This window comes from Acomys minous, assembly GCF_964271855.1.
Source record: "Acomys minous genome assembly, chromosome: 2".
In the NCBI taxonomy this organism is placed as follows: Eukaryota; Metazoa; Chordata; class Mammalia; order Rodentia; family Muridae; genus Acomys; species Acomys minous.
This window is the reverse complement of record NC_140484.1, coordinates 36,052,110-36,071,301: the sequence shown is the minus strand read 5'-3', so window position 1 is coordinate 36,071,301 and position 19,192 is coordinate 36,052,110. Positions and strand designations below refer to the sequence as shown.

Sequence of the window (19,192 nt, the reverse complement as noted above, 5' to 3'; positions counted from 1 at the left end):
TAATAAAATTCCTTTTAAGGAAGAAAACTAACTCTACAGCAAGTCACATTACTAGACATTTGATTTCTAAAAAACAGAATTACTTTCATGTCCTAAATGCCTGCATTTAGCAAAGCAAACAAATGACATCTACAACCAAAACACCATATTTGGCCCTATCTCCTGTGAGTAGCTTTTATCACAGCTAGTATATATTTGTAAAATGGCCTGGGTCAGGTTTGCCTGACTTCCTCAAGACAGAAACATCCTTGGAGACAGAACTCGGCCTCTTGGGCCTCAGATTCCTACCACAGTGGCTGGCATGTGGTAGGAGATGAGTGACATTTGCAGACTGGAGATCTATTGGTTTGCTGTCTTTTTCACAGGGCAGTCTATTGGAAACATGAACATCGTGACGACTGGTAATTACACTGCTATTGTTTATCCTGGTGATCCTCTACAAGCATGAGTCGGGGGGGGGGGGGGGCGCGACTCAGAGAAAGATGAATAAGTAAATATGTTACTTTTCCTGTCACTGTGATAAAATACCCAACAAATCGACTTAAGGGAGGGTTTGTTTGGGCTCACAGTTCTAGAGAAGTCGGGGAGCAGAAGCATGGGGCAGCTGGTCTCATCGCACCCATGGCTAGGAGGCACTGAGATAGGCAGTGATGCTCGGCTCCCACACACAGCCAGGAGACAGAAGAGATGGACACTGGTGCTCAGCTCCCCCAGGAGATGGACACTGGCGCCCAGCTCCCACCCACGGCCAGGAGGCCCAGGAGATGGACACTGGCGCTCAGCTCCCACCCACAGCCAGGAGACAGAGAAGATGGGCTCCAGATCCCAGGCCTGGAATGGAGCAATCCTCTCACTTCCATTACCCTAATGAAGAGAATCCCTTACAGGCATGCCCAGAGGCTGAGATGCTAGACAATCCCTCACAGGTGTGTTTGCAGGCTTGTCTCCATGGTGATTCTAGATCCAACGATGTTGACAACCAATGTTAACCATCACAATGAAAGAGGGAGAGAGACAGACAGAGATAGAAACAGATGGAGACAGACACCCAGTGAGACAGGAGAGAGATAACATGATCTCCCTTGGCTTGCAGAGGAGATGAAAGTGAAAAAATTGCCTGTATACTATTTTCTATTAAAGCTTTATCTCAGTCCCTTACTTTTAAGTCAATAAATGCCCCTGTCCTCCACCCCCCCACACTCAGAAACCATTAAACCTTAATAAAAATAAACAATTATTTTTTTAAAACAAAATAATCTTAGCCACTCTGAATGACCTAATTAGATAATTAGACATTTAATGAATCCATCAGCCTCAATATGTGATCACATTCTACAGCATGCCAGATGTTTGGAACAGGAGCCAGCAAGGGACATTACCAACATTGAGTTACCACTGTTTTTCAGGGCTTAGAAACTATTTTGAGCTGTGACACCATGGTACTTGGGACAAAGTATCACACACAAAGACATAGTGGGACTAGAGCAGTGATTTTAAGTCATGCATTAGTATCTTGGTGTTGCCCCAGAAACAGCACCAATAAGGTATTCTGTCAAAAATGATCAATGGTAGCCTATTTTTTCTTTGTTTCTCTGCAAACTATTAAAAGAGGAATTAATGGCTATTAAGCTTCTCTAAAGTCTTTTTTCCCCCCTTTCATACATTTTAAATTTATTTGTATATAGTGTTCTGCCTGCTTACCAGAAGAGGGCACCAGATCTCATTATAGGCTCCTTACATGGTTATGAGCCACCATGTGGTTGCTGGGAATTGAACTCAGGACTTCTGGAAGAGTAACCAGTAGATGGGCTCTTAACCACTGAGCCATCTCTACAGCCCCAAAATTCTCTGAGTTTTAAATATTTTTATCCTGGACACATTTCTTTCTGCTACCGGTGTTTAGTAGCGTTTGCTTCTGTAAATATGTTCGCTTGGCTCTGTGCAGGCGTGCAGGCAGTTATGGTTACACACAGGTGAAGATCAATGTCCAGTGTCCCTCTTATCGTTTCTCACTTTATTTTTTGCAACTAGGTCTCTCAGTGAGTCCTGAGGTCGTTGACTGGGCTGGGCCTACAGGCCAGTGAGCTCAAGGGATCTGCCTAGCTCTCCTTTGCCAGCCCAAGATCACAGATGCCTGCTGTTGTACTATTGTACTTAGCTTTTATGTAGATGCTATGCATGGGAACCCAGACCCTCCTGCCTGTGCAGCAAATACTTTGCTAGCCGAGTCTTATTCCCCAGCCCCTTTGGTGCATTTTATACGATGACAAAAAGATCCACATCTGAAGCAGACATGTACTGACAAAAGCATTAAATCACCAAGCACTTAATTTCATAGCTCCTTATTTTGGAGGAAATGTGCCCCCGACTGCACTGTTATGTTTTATAGCAAACACAAAGCCGTATCTTCTTCTAGTAAAGTTTTCCCTGGTTTGTAAGATGAATTACATATATCAATATTTTATGATACTCCAACAAGATGGGCATAATATCCAGGTACTTTATTTCGGAAATAAAGTTCAAAAGAACGAAGAGTATAAATGTTGTTTTTATTGCCTCAGATGAGAAGATGAGATAAGAGCCATTCCCAAGCCTTTCTAGCTCTTTCTCGCTGGCTGGGTCAACTCAGCTGTTCTGGTACAAACTCTTCTCTGAGCTGACTGATTCGAACTGGTTTCTCTTGGATTCTGACCGAATTTCTCTGCCTAGTCTCAAACTAATTCTACCAATATGTTTTAATCTTCTGGCTCCTTCTCATTCTCTGGATCATTCTGTCTTCACCTATGACTAGTTTGTTCTCTCTGCATCCTGACTTTGTAAAGCTGTCCCAGTAAAAAAAAAAAACTCTTGGTTAAAAAAAAAAAACAATCTCTTCTCTCTCCCTGTGCTGCTCTTAAGCAGCCTCTGTTTCCTGTCCTATTCTCCTGAAAGTTAGGTGTATCCTATCTCTGACTCTACTGTCAAATCTTTCTCTCAATTAGATGTCACTTTCAAGCATGGCTGCTTTCTCCTATAAACTAACCTTACCTTCATTGTTTGGGATTCACGGTATATACTAAGGGCATGTCTGTACTCCGCCCAGGTCATACTGTAATCCAGAGTGTGTCTCCAGTCCAGCCAGACCACATAGACCCAGAAGGTCCTTGGATGTGATCCTTTTCCAGAGCAGCCATTCCTTCACTGCAAGGACAAAACTATGTCATCGCAAATGTGAGTCAACTTAAGTTCTTCCTTCCCTAAACTGTTCCTTGTCAGGTATTTTTGCCCCAGCAAGGTGATAAGGGCTAGAAGCTCCAGTGTCTGGCTTCCCCTATGACAAGTGCACAGGGAAGTTGGTGGGGTTTTTTTTTCCCCCTTCTGCTTATTCTCCTCATCTTGTGGATCTAGGATTTGTTCTTGCTGCTGCCAGAAGATGGCGGATTTTAAACTAATACCCAAAAGGCCAATGGCATTGACTAACCAGCCTATCAGGTCCCAGTCTTTCAAGTCACTTGGTGGACTGGGAGCTGGTGCATCTGTAGTAGTTACTTTTCTTGAAATTGCAGGGACCAGACGCCTGACAAAAGCAACTAAGGGAGAGAAGGCTCCATCACAGTGGAGCAGGCATGCAGCACGCTGTGGTAGCTGGTCACAGCATCAGTGTCACTGTCAGGAAGCAAAGTGAGGACCTGGATGCTGAGCTCTATTTAATTTCTTGTTTATAGCCAGGCTAGAGTCAGTCTGTGAAAAACGGTCCGCCCGTTTTAGGGTGGGTCTTCCTGCTCAATCAAATCAATCTAGAAATTTCGTCTGAGAGAATCTCTAAAATGTCTCATCAGGTTGAGAGATGAACTGCCACAGCAGAGGAGCTTTATCATCATCATCTTCTTCTTCTCCTCCTCCTCCTTCCTTTTCCTCTTCCTCCTTCTTCTTCCTTCTCCTCCTTCTTCCTCTTCTTCTTTTCTTTTCCTCAAGAAGTCAAAGTTGTGGCTGCTGCCTGCCTGAGGCATCCTGTGCTTCAGTCCTGATTATGGGACCTTCACACCTTTCCTTCCTTCCAGCTGGTCTCTTGGAAAGGCCTTTTCCTCAGGCAACCCAGGCATCATCAGATCCCTCTGCACCTTCCAAGTTGGAAAGCCCACAGTTGCTCTTGGTTGTGTAACATTTTCTCCAGGGTGCTATGAATTCTGGAGGGACAAGGACCCTACCTAGCTTTCACCCGTGACAACATCTTGACTGACAATAGATAATGAACGTCATAGGACAAGCAACAATGGTACATTCTTCTAGTATATGTTGTAAGTTTTATTAAAATATATTTGGGGTCAGGAGAAGTTATAGTTTTCTTCGTCAAAGCGAAGAAATTCATTATGGAGTAGAATGCAAAAATTTATATGAATTTTAAAGCTAAACGAGAATTTTAGAATGCTTCAGGCTACACCCGAAGATATTTCTGGAGGTACTGTGCTTAATATGGAAAGTCTGTGTAGTGATAGATTCATCTCTCCTGAGGTCGAATAAGCAAGGCTTATCTTCATTTCACTAGATGAGAATATGTGTAGAAAGAGAGAACTTGAAAATTATAAGGTTTCAGAGGAATATGACACTTAATTTTTAAATTGAGAACTCTGGCACAAAGAGGGAAAAGGATGTAGCTATCACATCGCCTATTACGGGTGGGGCTGGCGCCTGAACCCAGACCCCCCGGGGACAGAGCAGCTTTTCATTAAGGCACAGCACCTGCCACCTGGTCCCTAATGTAAAGGGTCCTCATCCTCCCGAGATCCGAGTCGTGTACCAGGCGGATTGCCTGTTCCAGGCTGGAAGACTCTTTTAAGCTCCTAGCAACCGCAACCAGCACGGTGAAGCCAAGCGGACCATTTCCCGACCCCGCCTTTTAGACGCTTTCTGGGTGGGGCGGGACTGGACAGCGCCCCCGGTGGGCGGCCAGGGACCCAGCTTGTTCCGCTCGAGCCCGCGCGTGGGCCCCCTAGCGGCCACATGCAGAGTGCAGCGCCGCGTTGCTATCCCGAATCCTTTACCGCGGCGCCGCGGGGTTTCAGGCCCTGGAAGCGGGAAAGCTGAGAGTCACTAGCAAAAGGACACGCGCAGCCGTCCACGCGGCTGCTTGGTTCTGTGCCCTAAGTGTGGTCAGACCCTCTACTCAGAGGTCAGGCCCGGGATGTGCATTAGGGACCTGAGACTGAGGACGGTGGAGATCCCCTTGGGTCCCCGCGGGAGGCAGCCACGTCGTCCACTCCGGGCTCCTGGCCACGAGAGGCAGGGACTCGTGCAGGTCCACGACGACGGGTGCGGACACCTCTCACGCTCACGCGCGCCAGAGCGGGACTCCTGCGCCGCCGTGTCGGTCCCGCGCCGCGCGCACACGCGGGTGGGCGTGGGAGGCAGGGGCGCTGCTGCACGCGGCGTGCGCGCGCTCCCCTCGCCGTCAGTCGCAGCCGCCCGGCCCGGGCGCGCGTCACGAGGGCGAGCGGGCGGCGAGCGGCGAACAGGGGGTGGGGCCGTGGACGGAGGGGGCCCGAGCCGCTGCCGAGCTAGAGCCGGAGCGGGGCGCGGGCGGCTGCGGTCCCGGTGGCAGCGGGGGAAGATGGTGGCGCTGCAGGAGGGAGCGGCTGGAGAGCAGTTTTATTCCCAGGCTTGGCAAGGTTGCTGTCACTAGCGCCGCCTGCTCCCGTGGGCCCGCGGACCCAGCTGTCAGGCAAGGTACCACCGCCAGGGCGGGCTGGGTGAGTGCCGGGCGCCTGACGCCCCGGACGCCCCGGACAGAGCTTGGGTCCTCCTGGAGGGGCGATCTCGAGAGCTAAGGGTGCTTGCGTGGAACAATAGTGCAGATGAACAGGGATGGCAGGCGACATCCAGAGGGCAATGCTTGGAGTCAGCAAGGCGGGGGAAGGGTGTGTTCCAGAGAGATGCCAGGCGTCCGGTGCGAGCTGAGATACCCGGCTTTGGAAGCTGGCCTGATGACAGTCATGGCAGGAGCATGCGTGTGTGTGTGTGTGTGTGTGTGTGTGTGTGTGTGTGTGTGTGTGTGTGTGTGTGTGTGTGAGCGCAGAGGGGATGGAGGTGGCAGATCCTAGGTGTAGGGGGATGACATTTCCAGGAATCCCCGCTAGGATCCCTCTTCTCTGGCTGACTGATGTTGGAAACCATGAGGTGGGCAGGATGCACTTGGTGTGTGAAGTGTGGAGACAGGCAATAGGGTAAGGCCGGGTTTGTAAAATCCCGTGTAACAGTGTGTAGCGTGCAATTGGATCCACGCTCCAAAAACTGCGTCCCACATCCAGCGATCTGCGTTTCCTGACTTGATGCCACCAGCTAACACGGTGGCACAGAATTGATTATTTTGACCCTGCAAGTCTGAGAACAGTTTCTGTTCTGCTTCTGTCTTGGGTGGCTGGGTGTAAGTAAGGCTTCCCCACTTCTCCTTTTCCTGACCTCGGAACGCTGGGATGTGGAAGTGAGCTTTTTGCCTTGAGGCGCATGGCAGGGAAGCAGGCTAATGATTACATCTTTTGAGACCATTGGTGTCCCTGGTTCTGAAGTGAGCTTCCCTGACACTTCCCAGCCTCTCCTGACCGCCTGACTCTGCAATTTCTATTGTTTATCTCTTGTCAAACCCGAAGAGAAGGCTGTTTAATGGTCACCTGCCTCTCCTCTTCCCACAACTTTTATCGCCAGACTCTCTTCCACATTTAAATACTGAAAACCTTCTGGCTGAAGTACGGGTAGTCTTTGTGTTTCATCTTTTAGAATAAACTCTGGAGGTGTTTAAAGAAGGTGGGGGGAGGGGGTTAAAAAACGAAAGAGATTTGGAGGGAGGTTAAAAAAGAAAAAAGAAAAAAAGAAAAAGAAAGAAAGAAAGAGACCATGCCAGGAAATGTTGGGTGTTTTTCCATGGGAAGTGGTCTACTTTATTTCTGCTGGTAGCATCCACTCTCCCAGCTTTCACAATGGTTAGAAGGTCCATTTAGGAACCGAGAATCTCCTGAGACCCATGGTGATAAGATCTCCAGTCGGTCGTGAAGTCCTCCCCTTTCCTCCCCAGTGCAGCTCACTCGTAGGATATTTGGCAAATGTCCGGCTCTCCAGTGATGTCTAGGAACCAGGACAGAAGAGAGCACTCAGAGACTATAGATGCTTAAATTTCTCTGCGTAATAAAGATAGGGTTGGGTAGACAGAGGAATTGAGATGGCATATTCTGAGTGTCCACTGCAGCTTGGTTCCCTGGAGTCTGTATTTCTCCTGCAGTATCCATAAGAGTGAATGCGCCTTTATGCTGATAGCTCAGTACTTTATTGAAACCGTATGAGTGGATTAGCCTACTTGGGACATATTTTAGTGACAATTACCTTAAATTCCTCTGAACTGCTGGCAGAACCCAAATGGGCTGCCCTGGGTCTCTTTGAGAAGCCTCTCATAATTCAAGGCTATACAAATACATGAACAACATATTGATACCAAAGATTTCTTTCTTTTTCTTTAATTTAAAATTTTTTGTTTTGGGGACAAAGATTGCATTATCCCATCGATACATTGAAAATTATAAAACTAAGCCTATCCATATATGATTTTTTTCCTTCTCATTTGTTTTTAAAAATTAATCATGATATATGGACCAGGTGCTTGGGAAGCTGTCAAAGTAAAGTAAATTTCCCCATGTCCTTCAAGTCAAGCCTTCTAAAGAATTAATGTGAGGTTGTTGGATCTCACCCAAGATTTAAAGGAGGATTTATAAAAATGAATTTTGAATCTTAGTTCTTTACTCTCTTACTGCTTCCGCCATGTCTCTTTCTGATGGATGTAAATCATCTAAGAGGCTTTGGCTTCTTTACTTGAAAAAAGTTATCATCTCTGTATTTGCAAGTAAAACCATATATATGAATTTCTTATTTAAAAAAAAGCTCAGGATTATTAGAAATTACTAACAATTAGCCTGATTAGAGAATTGCATGGCAGCACAATCGATGACTTGGGAATTTCTGGTTTCCTTTCTCATGTAAATGAGAAAAAATTTCAAATGCCAAGCCCTGCTTTTCTAACGTTTGGCCTGGTGAGGTTAAAGGTACAGCTCGGATGTGTAATTCGGTTTGGTAAATGGCTGTGCCGTTCTGTGCAGCCTGCAGCAAGCCATTTGTTTTGTGCAAATGCCTTTTCTTCACTTAAAGTAGCTTTAATGCTTTTTAATGCTGTTTTCCCCCTTCTATTATGAGCCTCTTTTTAAAAGTTTGTTCTTTCAGTAGAGTTGGAAGTAAAAGACATTTGAAAACTGACCTGCAGGGCCAAAAGGGATAAACCATGGTGCCACGGGGGAAATTGGGCTTTTATGGTACAAGGAAGAAGAGATGGAGAGGTCAACAAGCAGGGAAAACGGACTTGTACTTTAATAAGTTGGGTGCTGAAGGAAAGGGCAATACATCAAAGCAACGGCACAGCAGGGGGGAGGAAGCCTGCTTCATAAGCCTAGGTGTGAATCCATTAAGGGGAAGGGGGATGGAAGGGGGATGGAAGGGGGATGGAAGCGGGAAGCTAAGATGAAAAAGCTTTCAAGATGGTGGGCCATACTGGGTGGAGATGGAAACAGGATTTTTTTTTTTTTCTGGAGGTGGAAACATGAATTCTGAGATGGATGGAAAAGAATATGGTTACAATATCTTAGAAAAGATGCAGGCATGTTGAGGCCAGCTGCACAGTAACAAACACGTGTGGCAATGTGGAAAGTTGGCGTGAGTGAATGACCATGGCTCAGCAAGGAGGGCCTCTGTGTTTAAATTTATGGAGGAAGCAGCAGGCTTTGTTACTTATGTCAAATTATCATCAATAAGTTGTCAATTATGCTTTGACAGCTACTTAGTTTTTGCAATACTAAGCACTCAATATTGTTAAATTCAGTGGGATTTCTGTCCCTTATTCTCCATGGAAAGAATGCTTACTTTTAATTTGCCTGAATTGTCTAAAACTCCATTTGAAGGCTTTCCCATGAGAACTTTCTCTTGGGGACTTTTGAGTTCAATGAATAATACTTGTAATAAAACGATAGAGAAAAACAAGGCTTTTTAAAAGATAAACTTTTCTTATATATTATAGTAAGATATGGCTTATACAGTGAAGTGTAAAGTTGGCTTTTGGGGGTTTTGTTTTTTGAGACAGGGTTTCTCTGTGTGGCCTTAGCTGTCCTGGACTTGCTTTGTGGAGCAGTCTGGCCTCGAATTCACAGAGATCCACCTGCTTCAGCTTCCCAAGTGGTGGGATTAAAGGCGTGAGCCACCAATGCCCGGCTCAAAGTTGACTTTTCAAAATGCAAATAAAACACCTTACCCAGCACCATGCCCATCATAAGCACCCCATATATTTTTGTCACGTGAATTCATGAATAAATTAATTTCTTCCAATAAATCACATATAGCTTCTGAGATCTGAAATTTCAGAATTTATTTATACAACGGATATTCAGTGAGTTGTATCCTGCAACCTGTACAAGGTTATGGTAATATAAACTTGTTTGTGTATTCATACTGGCTACATGCACTAATCTTGAAAAGCAAGGACGGTGTTTTCCACAAAATAACAATGAATGCTTGAGACCCTTGGGTATGATGATTCCATTTGAGATTATGAAATTTTATCTGTAGCTAATGATAATTTGAGGCTCTAATGATGAAGTCTGTTTGTACTTTTAACAAATATTTATCAAACGACCTCTCTGGGCCAGGCTAGCTGCGAGGAGAGAAGTGGGACATGGGAGTTGGAAGAGCCCCTAACGTAACAAAGCTTTTAGCGGAAGTAGACTATAAGGAGATAAATAGGTGGCATTGGATGTCACGTATGGATAAGAATGGAATGGTGGGGAGAGGGACTGGGCAGAAGGCTCAGCCATGAAAGTGCTTGCTGTGCAAGCAGAAGGACCAGAGTCTGGATTGCCGGAGCCTACATCAATGCCCGGTGTCTGCGGTGGCGACAGACAGGGTCCCCCGAGCATCCACAGACATGAGCCGTATCACCAACCTTGATTAAGAGGGCTTGCCTCAAAAATAATAAGGTAGAAAAGTACATGAGGACCATCCCAGCAGCCATCTAGAGCCTCTTCATGCATGCACATGCAAACATGTATACATGTATATATACATACATACCACATACACAAACACAGGAAAAGAAGGAAAGGGGGAGGGAAAGAGAATAAAACGGGAGGCAATACAGTGGGAGGACGGAGGGGATGGTATCATATAGGGTAACCAGAGAGCACTGTAAAGGTTTTAAAACCAGAGGGGCTTGAGCCACGGAAACATTTGAGAGAAGGACTGCAGGTGGGAACACACTTTGCAAGATGAAGGGACATCAGGGAAAAATACCTTTGGGTTCTGTGGTTTACCTGGAAATAAGGCGTCCTGCTTGATTGAGGGAGCAGCCACGCAGAGACATCTGCTTTGTCTTTCAGTATTAAATCTGCCACCCACAAGGCTGTTACCTTGTACCAAATTGCACTGACCTGAGAGGCGATGCTGGCTTCTGAAACGGTACGTGTTCTCAGCCAAACATACTAAAGTTAGAAAGCCTGAGGAGTGACCGTAGGTAGCGATGAGCTGCTGGTCTGCCAGAGCAGCCCCCTTCTGAGGTCTGGATCCTCTTTTAAATGTGGTAGTCTCATCTCCCCTCTGGACACATACACGCTTCAAGTCCTCCCGGCTAGAACTCCATTTTGTTCGAATAGCTAGACCCCCTAACACATCGGACAACTCTTTGTATTAATAGGAGGTCTTTACGTATCCATTGTCAGCCATCAGATCAGACACTTCCAATGACTTTCACAACCCAGGTCTAAGAGATGAGGGTGTAACACTCTTCTTAGTTTGCTTTCTGCAGTCAGCTTTCCAAAGGAGGATAGCACATCACCATATGACACTGAGCTTGTTTATGCATGTAGACCCTGGAGCAAAGACTTGAATCCAGATAGTTTCTTTGGAAGACAAGACCAAGAAATACAAATTGAGAGTGAAGAACCCGCGACAAAGAGAAAAAAGCAAGCCAATAAGAGATGAGCTAATAAGCAGGCCACTGCTTTGAGCAGCTGACCTGTGCACCACAACTTACAATTACTCATCAGAGGCTGGGGGAGCCCGGAGGCATTTTCCCACCATTTCCCCTGTAGAGGTAAGCCCTCAGCACTTCCAGGCTGCTGGTATAAGCCCAAGCACGGCTCAGAAGCACTGAGAAAAGCCTGCAGCAGAGAAGCAGACAGAATGAACTACCTGGAATGCCAAGCAGTGTGTTGGGCACAGTCGATCAAAGTTGTAGATAGACTCAGAAGTGGCCTGAGGAGGCCCAGAGCTCTGTTTCATATGGCACAGAGACACCATAAGAAAAAAAAAATTTTTTTGATGGATTAAGAATTGGTAGCGGGGTGCAGTAGCACATGCCTATGATCCCAGTACTTGGGAGGCAGAGGCAGATGGATCCCTGTGAGTTCGAGGCCAGCCTGGTCTACAAAGTGAGTCCAGGACAGCCAAGGCTACACAGAGAAACCCCGTCTCGGAAAAAAAAAATATTGGTTTGACAGCAATTATTGGAATTTTAGTATAGGGATTTAAATTGCTGCAACAGCTGCCCATATTCCATTTGCTCACGAGCCAGCCACTGACAGCACTCAGCAGTGGAGGTGCGCACCATTCTCAGTTCTCATGTGTAAAGCACTCTTGATTATATGGTGGCCCCAAATTTTCCAAAAAAGAAGGTTTTGAAAAAGGTTTCATGGCTTTTTGAATATATACTTTCTAGTAATATATGTAGATAGTGAAAGCGTCTGCTTATACCTAACGTGTTAATTAACTTGGATATGTTTAAAGTTGATTATGTAAAATTAATAATTTGGAAATAGTACATCTACTCTCCTGAATTATGGAATCATTTATTCTCATAAGCCTCTGACTTCTGTGCTCTCTAAACTAGCAGGTGACATAAACTAGAGTCACCTGGGTATAGGGAACCATCTGATTGGCCCGTGGGCATATCTATGTGGCATTTCTCCAAAAATGGTTGATAAGAGAGGGCGCAGCCTACTGTGGGCAGTGTCACCCCTGGGCAAGTGTCTGGTCTGTGTAAGAAAGCAAGCTGGGCAAGCCACGGAGAGCAAGCTAGTAAGTGGTGTTCCTTCACGGCCTCTGCTTCTGTTCTTGCCTCCAGGTTCCTGCCCTGCCCTCCTTCAGTGACAGACCGTGACATGAATGTGTAAGCCAAATAAACCCTTTCCTCTCTGAAGTTGGTCTGGTCAGTGTTTTATCTGAGTATCCCAAAACAAACTAGGGCAGCGTCGCACTGTATTATCCCATTTCCTTCCTTGTTGGGATACGGCACCACTTGACTTTCTGCAAAATGCCACCACTCTGAGCTCATTTCTTAGTTCTTCCGACAGGAGTATCATGATGTCCCAACCCATGCTTTCCTGTGGCCAGAGCAGGACATCCAACAGAGGAAGTTACACACAGCTCCTCCCAGGAATTTCTACTTCAATTCCCATTAGCTCTTGGTCTCCTTTCCTCCTGGACACAGTCATTTATGGCACGTCAATCACACGGCCTTCATAAGCAGCCTCTGTCTTGTACTGTTCAGGCTCTTCTCTCTCCGTGGTTGTCAGGCAGCCCGTGGAACACTGTTGCTTTTCATGCAGCCTGCAGGCTTACAGCTTATCCACTGTAGACATGGCCTGTGTCTTTAAAGTCAGTTGCTGTCACCCCTGCATTAATGACTTGCTTGAGTTTTAATCCCTGTTGTCTCACAGGTAATAATAGGCTTTTGCGTTTCTGACAATCAGGAGAAAGTAACTAAGACAATGCGCTTCAAAACGGGGAAAGCTTTGTAGGCACTCAAAAATAAAGCAGATTTTTTTTTCTGTCCTAAACTTTAATTTTTGTTTTCTGTTTGTTTGCTTGTTTGTTTTTGCTTTTCACTCTTTTGGAATGGCGGTTTCATTTCATGTTGGGGTCTGTGAAGTGACCATGAGAAGTTGTCAGGATATGATTGTGGCAAAGCCAACTCTGCCTGCCAGGTTTCTCTGGAAGCTTCCTCTTGCATTCTATGGTGTACTCATTAGTGTACAATTACTGTGAAAAATAACACTGGTTTGCTTTGTAAAGGAGCGATTGTTCCTCTTCCAAATTATGTAAGGATCTGTGTGCCTGACTTTTGATGATTCTGCATCTCTTGATTGATTTTTTATTTATTAATAGTTTATTATTTATTAATAGAAACATTTATTTATTAAGATGTACATATTATTTATTACATAGTATATTACATATATGAATAGTTACATATAATTTAAAGACATACACTTGACAAGGGATACCTAAGTATATCCTCTCTCTATACATAGTAGCACTATTTTGCAGACAGGATCTTATGATGTTGCCCTAGCTGCCCTTGAACTAGCCACTCTCCTGCCTCAGTCTCCCTTAGTTGCTAGGATTGCAGGCATGCCAGTCCAGTCCAAGTTTTAGCATATTTTAATGCAGTGAGAAGTTTTGTCACTTCAAGAAATGCCATTTAACAAGAGTAATTACCACCTACCTTCCCTATGTAATGGGCTACGATGACTCTACTAGACTGTGCTGTAGTGATTGGCATTTGGTTGTAAAGATGGCTGCCTGCTTTGGACCATCATTCTTAGCAAGAATACAACTTACCACGGCACCATTAGGTGCGTTTGTGTGAGTACACTCACGCATAAACAGCACAGAAACAAGCATGTGCAACAATATCAGTCTTCTGCTAAATGTGATGCACAGTTTTCTGCTCTGTTCTGCTTCTATTTTTTCATTATTTGCCAACATGCTAAACTGATGTCAGCAGTAACGGGTCTTGACACGCAGTGTAAAACACACTGCCCCATTATATTAAACCTGTCAGAAGAATATATGAAATAATTTATATCTGAAGGGCTTTTCTGTTTGTTTCAAATTATTAACATATTTGGGTATTTGGTGTAGATGTCACAACACTCAGAAAGGGAAAATTTGTGGGGTTTTAAAAAAGTATATATTTTATTCCCAAAAGAAGAAGTTATGCAAAGTATTGAAAACTGTGTAAAATGGAATGGGGGAAGGGGGATTGGGCCGATTCCTAGTTAGGTCTGGTAGCTTCCTGGGAGTGTGACTCTGGAGGAGAGTGTGGCTTCCTGAGGGGTGGGCTCCTCCCTCCCCATAGCTCTTTCCTGACCCCTTCCCCCCCACCCCCCAGCTTGCTTCCATGTAGTCTCTGGATGTTCAAGTCAGATACTGAATTCTAATTTTAGTTTACTGTATTTTTCCTAGTTGTGGAAATAGTTTTTATATTCACTTTTCTTTCAAATGACTTGGGAATACAAGAATCTGTTTGTCTGAGCTGACACCTGGGGAAGCTTTGTTCTGAAGGAGCTAGAACTTGGTCCGTAGATGAAGGTTTCCATAGTGATGGGACGAACAAAAGCTTGAATCTCTTGTGCGTTGCTGAGGATTGAACCCAGGGCCTCATACATGCTAGGTGAGCACCCTACCGATGAGCTGCATCCCTGGCTCAAATCTGCATTCAGGAACGATTGCACAATTTATGACTGTCTAGTTGGGTAGCGGACATACATAAGAAACCCTTCTCTACAATCTCAGTGTGTCCTCAGTACAATGACTACAAGCAGATGAACACGAAGGAGTGCCAGGTGTTGTGATATTATACAGCATCCACATGCCCAAATCCTACTAATCTTCCAACTTCCAAAACTACATTAGCAGAAGAATTATAGCTGGGATGGAACCTTGAGACCCACACTGGTTCTCTCAGAAGCTACAGAACAAAGCAAAGGAAAATATCCTGAGGTCCATAGGTAAGGAATGGGGCTCGATTGCTCCTGGTCCCCAAGTCTCTTCTGTCTTTCTGGCCTCAAAACAACTTCTCACTTTATCTGCTCAAGCTAGATGCTCATTTATGATGACCTCATTTGTGTGTGTGTGTGTGTGTGTGTGTGTGTGTGTGTGTGTGTGAAAGAATGTGTGTGATTGACAGTCTGTGTGCAAGTATGTGTATGTAACTGAGTATGAGAGAGAGTGTGTGTGATAGAGCATGTGTGTATGGGAGTGTGTGTATGAGTGAGACTGTATGTGAAAGTATGTCTGTGTGAGTGAGAATGTGTGTGTGTGTGTGTGTGTGTGTGTGTGTGTGTGTGAGAGTGTTGTATGTATGAGTGAGGGTGTGTGAGTGAAAGTGTGTCTGTGAATGAGAGTGCAAGTGATAGTGTATGAGTAAGAGAGAGAGAGAGAGAATTGCGTGTATTTCACGGACTGGGAAAGACTCAAGATGAATCGGAATACGGTGCCACCATAAGTCACCAGCATTGCACAGGGCTGCGCCTTGCCTCAGCTGTCCCACCTGCCAAAGGGCAGTAATGAAACATGGGCTTCCCACTGTTTCCCATACTGCATCGGGAAAGCTAAGCCAGATCTGAGAGGCTAAAGTAAGGTAGACACACCTCCTCCTTCATAATAGCACTAAGCAAAATGGTTCCTAGTCCTTAGCGCTGCTTTCCTCTACTCCAGCTGTGGGCAGGCTTTTCTGTCAGAGTTTCTCAGCTCTGCAGCTGGAGCAGGGAAACAGCCCTTGACAGCTGTGAAGGCCAGCGAGCATAGCTGTGCTCTGACAGGCATATTCGAGGACGCTGGGCTTTGATGTGATTTCCACATGTCAGAAATTTTTAACTGCTCTTAATTTTTTTTCAGTTATTTAAACTTTAGGCCTGTTTCAGTTCTGAAGCAGTACAGTGCCAGAAAATCGGGTAGGTTTGTCTCGTGAACCCCAGTTTGCTGGCTCATGGCCTGGGTTTTCATAGAGCTTTGCTTCACCCTAACACAGTGCACCTGTGCACATTCACACACTTCCTGCGTAGTGAGTAACTATTCACACACAGTAAGTGTCAGGAGAACCTTGCTTCTCTGTGCATCCTATTTTTTCTATCTATGAAAGAAATTCTGCCTTGATTCTAATAAATCCTTGGGAGTGACTGGGTTAACATTCTATGATTAAATTTAGGGGCTCTAAGATTCCTGCCTTAAGGTTTTACCCCCTCTGCTATCTACCATAAAAGGAAAAGAATGTCAGGGAAGGAAAGAAGAAAAAACAAACAGACAAAACAAAGCCAGCATTTCAGCAGAAGAGGGGCTTGCTGGAGCGTAACTGCCAGGGCCAATGCTTCCGCCCTGAGGTTTCTGTCCCTCCAGGCTTTCTCTCCCTCCAGGCTGCCACTTCTGGGCTTTGCTGGTCAACAGCTCTGCTTATGAGTGTGATTTCTCTCAAAGTACTTTAAGAATTTGGACTATTTGGAAGTGTATAAATTGTAACTCATCTTCTCAAATGAGATGTGCAAACACTGGGTGATTGAGTTGTAGTCGCATGTGTTTCCAGTATCCTGTGGTAAGAACAGATGCTCTGAACTTATGATGAGGCTATATCCCGATAAACCTATTAGAAAAAAAAATAAGTAGGAGATGCATTCAGTACCCCTAACCTACTGAGTACTCTGGCCCTAGTGACATACTTTACTGTAGAGAACGGCTGATTGCTCTTGTAATCTCGTCTGGTTGGGAGCTTCAGCTGTGTGCCCCTTCCCAGCAGTCTGAGAGTATGCTATCCACGTGTCATCCCAAGGAAAGATCTATATTCCCAGTTTGAAATTTATAAATTTTGCATTATCACAAAGAGAGAAATCATACCTCTAACTATTCTAACTCAGAGACTCCCTTAGGGTTCCTGTTGCTGCAGTGAAACACCATGACCAAAAAGCAACTTGGGGACAAAGGGGTTTATTTGGCTTACACTTCTATATTGCTGTTGAAGGAAGTCAGGACTGGAACTCAAACAGGGAAGGATCCTGGAGGTAGGTGCCGATGCAGAGGCCGTGGAGGGGTGCTGCTTGCTGGCCTGCTCCCCATGGCTTGTTCAGCCTGATTTCTTATAGAACCCAAGATCACCAGCCCAGGGATGGAACCACCCACCGTGGGATGCAGCCCTCCCCCACTGAAAACTAATTGAGAAATGTCTTACAGCTGGATCTCATGGAGGCTCTTTCCTCTCTGATGACTCTAGCTTGTGTCAAGTTGACACACAAAACCATCCTGTGCAGATACCATCTGCATATAACTATAATAAGGCGTGTGTGTGTGTGTGTGTGTGTGTGTGTGTGTGTGTGTGTTGCATGCATGTATATAAGGGATTGGAAGAAAGGACTATACTAGATAATTGAGATGAAAATCATTAATAGCATAAATTCCTCATTAAATTTTATTCAAGGAAGAGAACAATTATGTCAGTTTTCAAGTAGATCCTTTATCTTAGCCTGCCAAAACACTGATTTGCTATAACTTGGAAAAATACATGGTGTCCTCCCCTCTTACCCACTATTCTGGTAGGTACAGTTTTTCATGGGGACGTACACCTTGGACTAGTGTCTCGATATAAGTGAGTATATACCATTTAGCTCTTTTTGCTTCTGTGTGAACTCACTCATTATGACAATTTCTAGTTCAATCCATTTGTCCACAAATTTTGGAAATTCCTTGTTTTTAATAGCTGAGTAGTATTCCATAGTGTAAATGTACCACAGTTTCTTTATCCATTCTTCTATAGAGGGACACGTAGATGTAATATGTATAAATTAATAAAAATGTATTTAAAAAAAAAAAGGAAAAATGCATGGTATGTGCAAAATAAGTTGTAAAGTGTGCTTTTGACTTGGCGTGCACTATGATTGCCTCGTCTTAAAGACAGAATGTTAAGCAAATGTTAAAAAGTATGTGTGTTCCATGTAAGTGATGGGAGATCGCTAAAGCCTGCTGGGGAAGAGCAGAGGACGAGGGGCTCAGGATTCTGTTCCTATTATGTCTAAGCTGCTCCACATGAGACACAACATAGTGCTTACCAGCTGTGCAAAGACCGTTTGCAAAATTACTCTCAGTGAATGAATGCGGAGGGGCGGGGCATTCAGGGAGGGCAGGCTTAGAAATCACTGGGGGGGGGGTGGGCAGCTAATTATCCATCTGTTGCCAGTGTCTCGTGTGGAAAAAAACTCCCCTCGTAGAAATGGAGAATGTGCTTATGAAGGTGAGTGGTTTGAGCTTCATTTACCGTGTTATCTGTGCCTCACTGACTGACCTTGGCTTTTCTTAATTGATGCTTCACTTCCCTCCCGTGCTCCATGCCTTCCTTCTCCCACTTGTGAAATGGCAATGGGTTTATTTGGCTCTCATTTTTTACTTTGATGGCTCTCTTTACTTACTTACTACTTAATGTTTATGAGTGCTTTATCTGTATGTATACCTGCATTTCAGAAGAGGGCATCAGATCACACTATAGCTGGCTTTGAGCCACCATGTGGTTTTTGGGAACTGAACTCAGACCCTCTGGAAAGGCCTCTTGACCACTGACCCAGACAATCTATAGTAGCTGCTGAGGTCTGGGTGTTGCCTGTCAGATTCTGTCGAAGCAGACACGGAGAAGGGAGTTTGTGCACCTCTGGGCTGCTTTATTAAGGAGAGAGCTCTGTCAGGGAAACTGGGAGGGGAAAAGAAGTCAGGCCAGGGTGTGAGCTCAAAGTGCCTTGTAGGGTGACCTCACTCTGGAGTTTGGGGGAGGGAGGTGGGGGCAGGGCAGGACTTAGAGGTTTCTGGTTCCTTCTGTAAGCCTGTCAGACACTGTTGAAGAGATCCAATGTGTCATGAGAAAGAACACCTGCTGGCTTCAGGTGACAAGTGTGTTGCTCAGAGCAGAGGCCCAGAGAGCACTACTGAATTTGTCCAATGGATCCTGTTTCCAGAATGTTCTCCATGCTATTCTTTGATAGGCTTATAAACACTAAGTTCTACAGTGTACCATTCCAAAGAAATGTGCTGAAATCTCTGCTTTGTGAATCTTCTCTCATATTCTCGTTGTAGACTTATATCAGATCTATATCTTATACTCGTTGAAGTAGGTTCTTGAGGGGGAAAGATAAATTAATTTAGTCTATTTGCCATCTTCAACCAGGGACCACACCAAACAAAAGCAAAAAGGGGACTTTACAACTTCATTGGAAAACAAGATTGCTTGCATGCTTAAATTTTGTATTCCTGGGGCTGGAGTCATACACCTATAATTAATTAAAAATAAGATTAAAAAATCTTTGAAAAATTATATTCTTGT

The 19,192-nt window shown here is 44.9% G+C and overlaps 1 protein-coding gene across 4 annotated transcripts in view; it reads left to right on the top strand.

The window, feature by feature from the left end:
• The first annotated feature begins 5,551 nt into the window (after positions 1-5,551).
• Positions 5,552-19,192, top strand: part of APBA1 (amyloid beta precursor protein binding family A member 1) — a 221,570-nt gene continuing 207,929 nt past the window's right edge. For 2 of the 4 annotated variants that reach the window (XM_084773775.1, XM_084773774.1), the window contains exon 1: positions 5,553-5,703. The gene's annotated coding sequence lies outside the window, so the exon portion shown is untranslated. Of the gene's footprint in view, positions 5,727-19,192 lie in introns of all 4 variants that reach the window. The other 2 variants (XM_084773772.1, XM_084773773.1) reach the window with 2 other exon arrangements.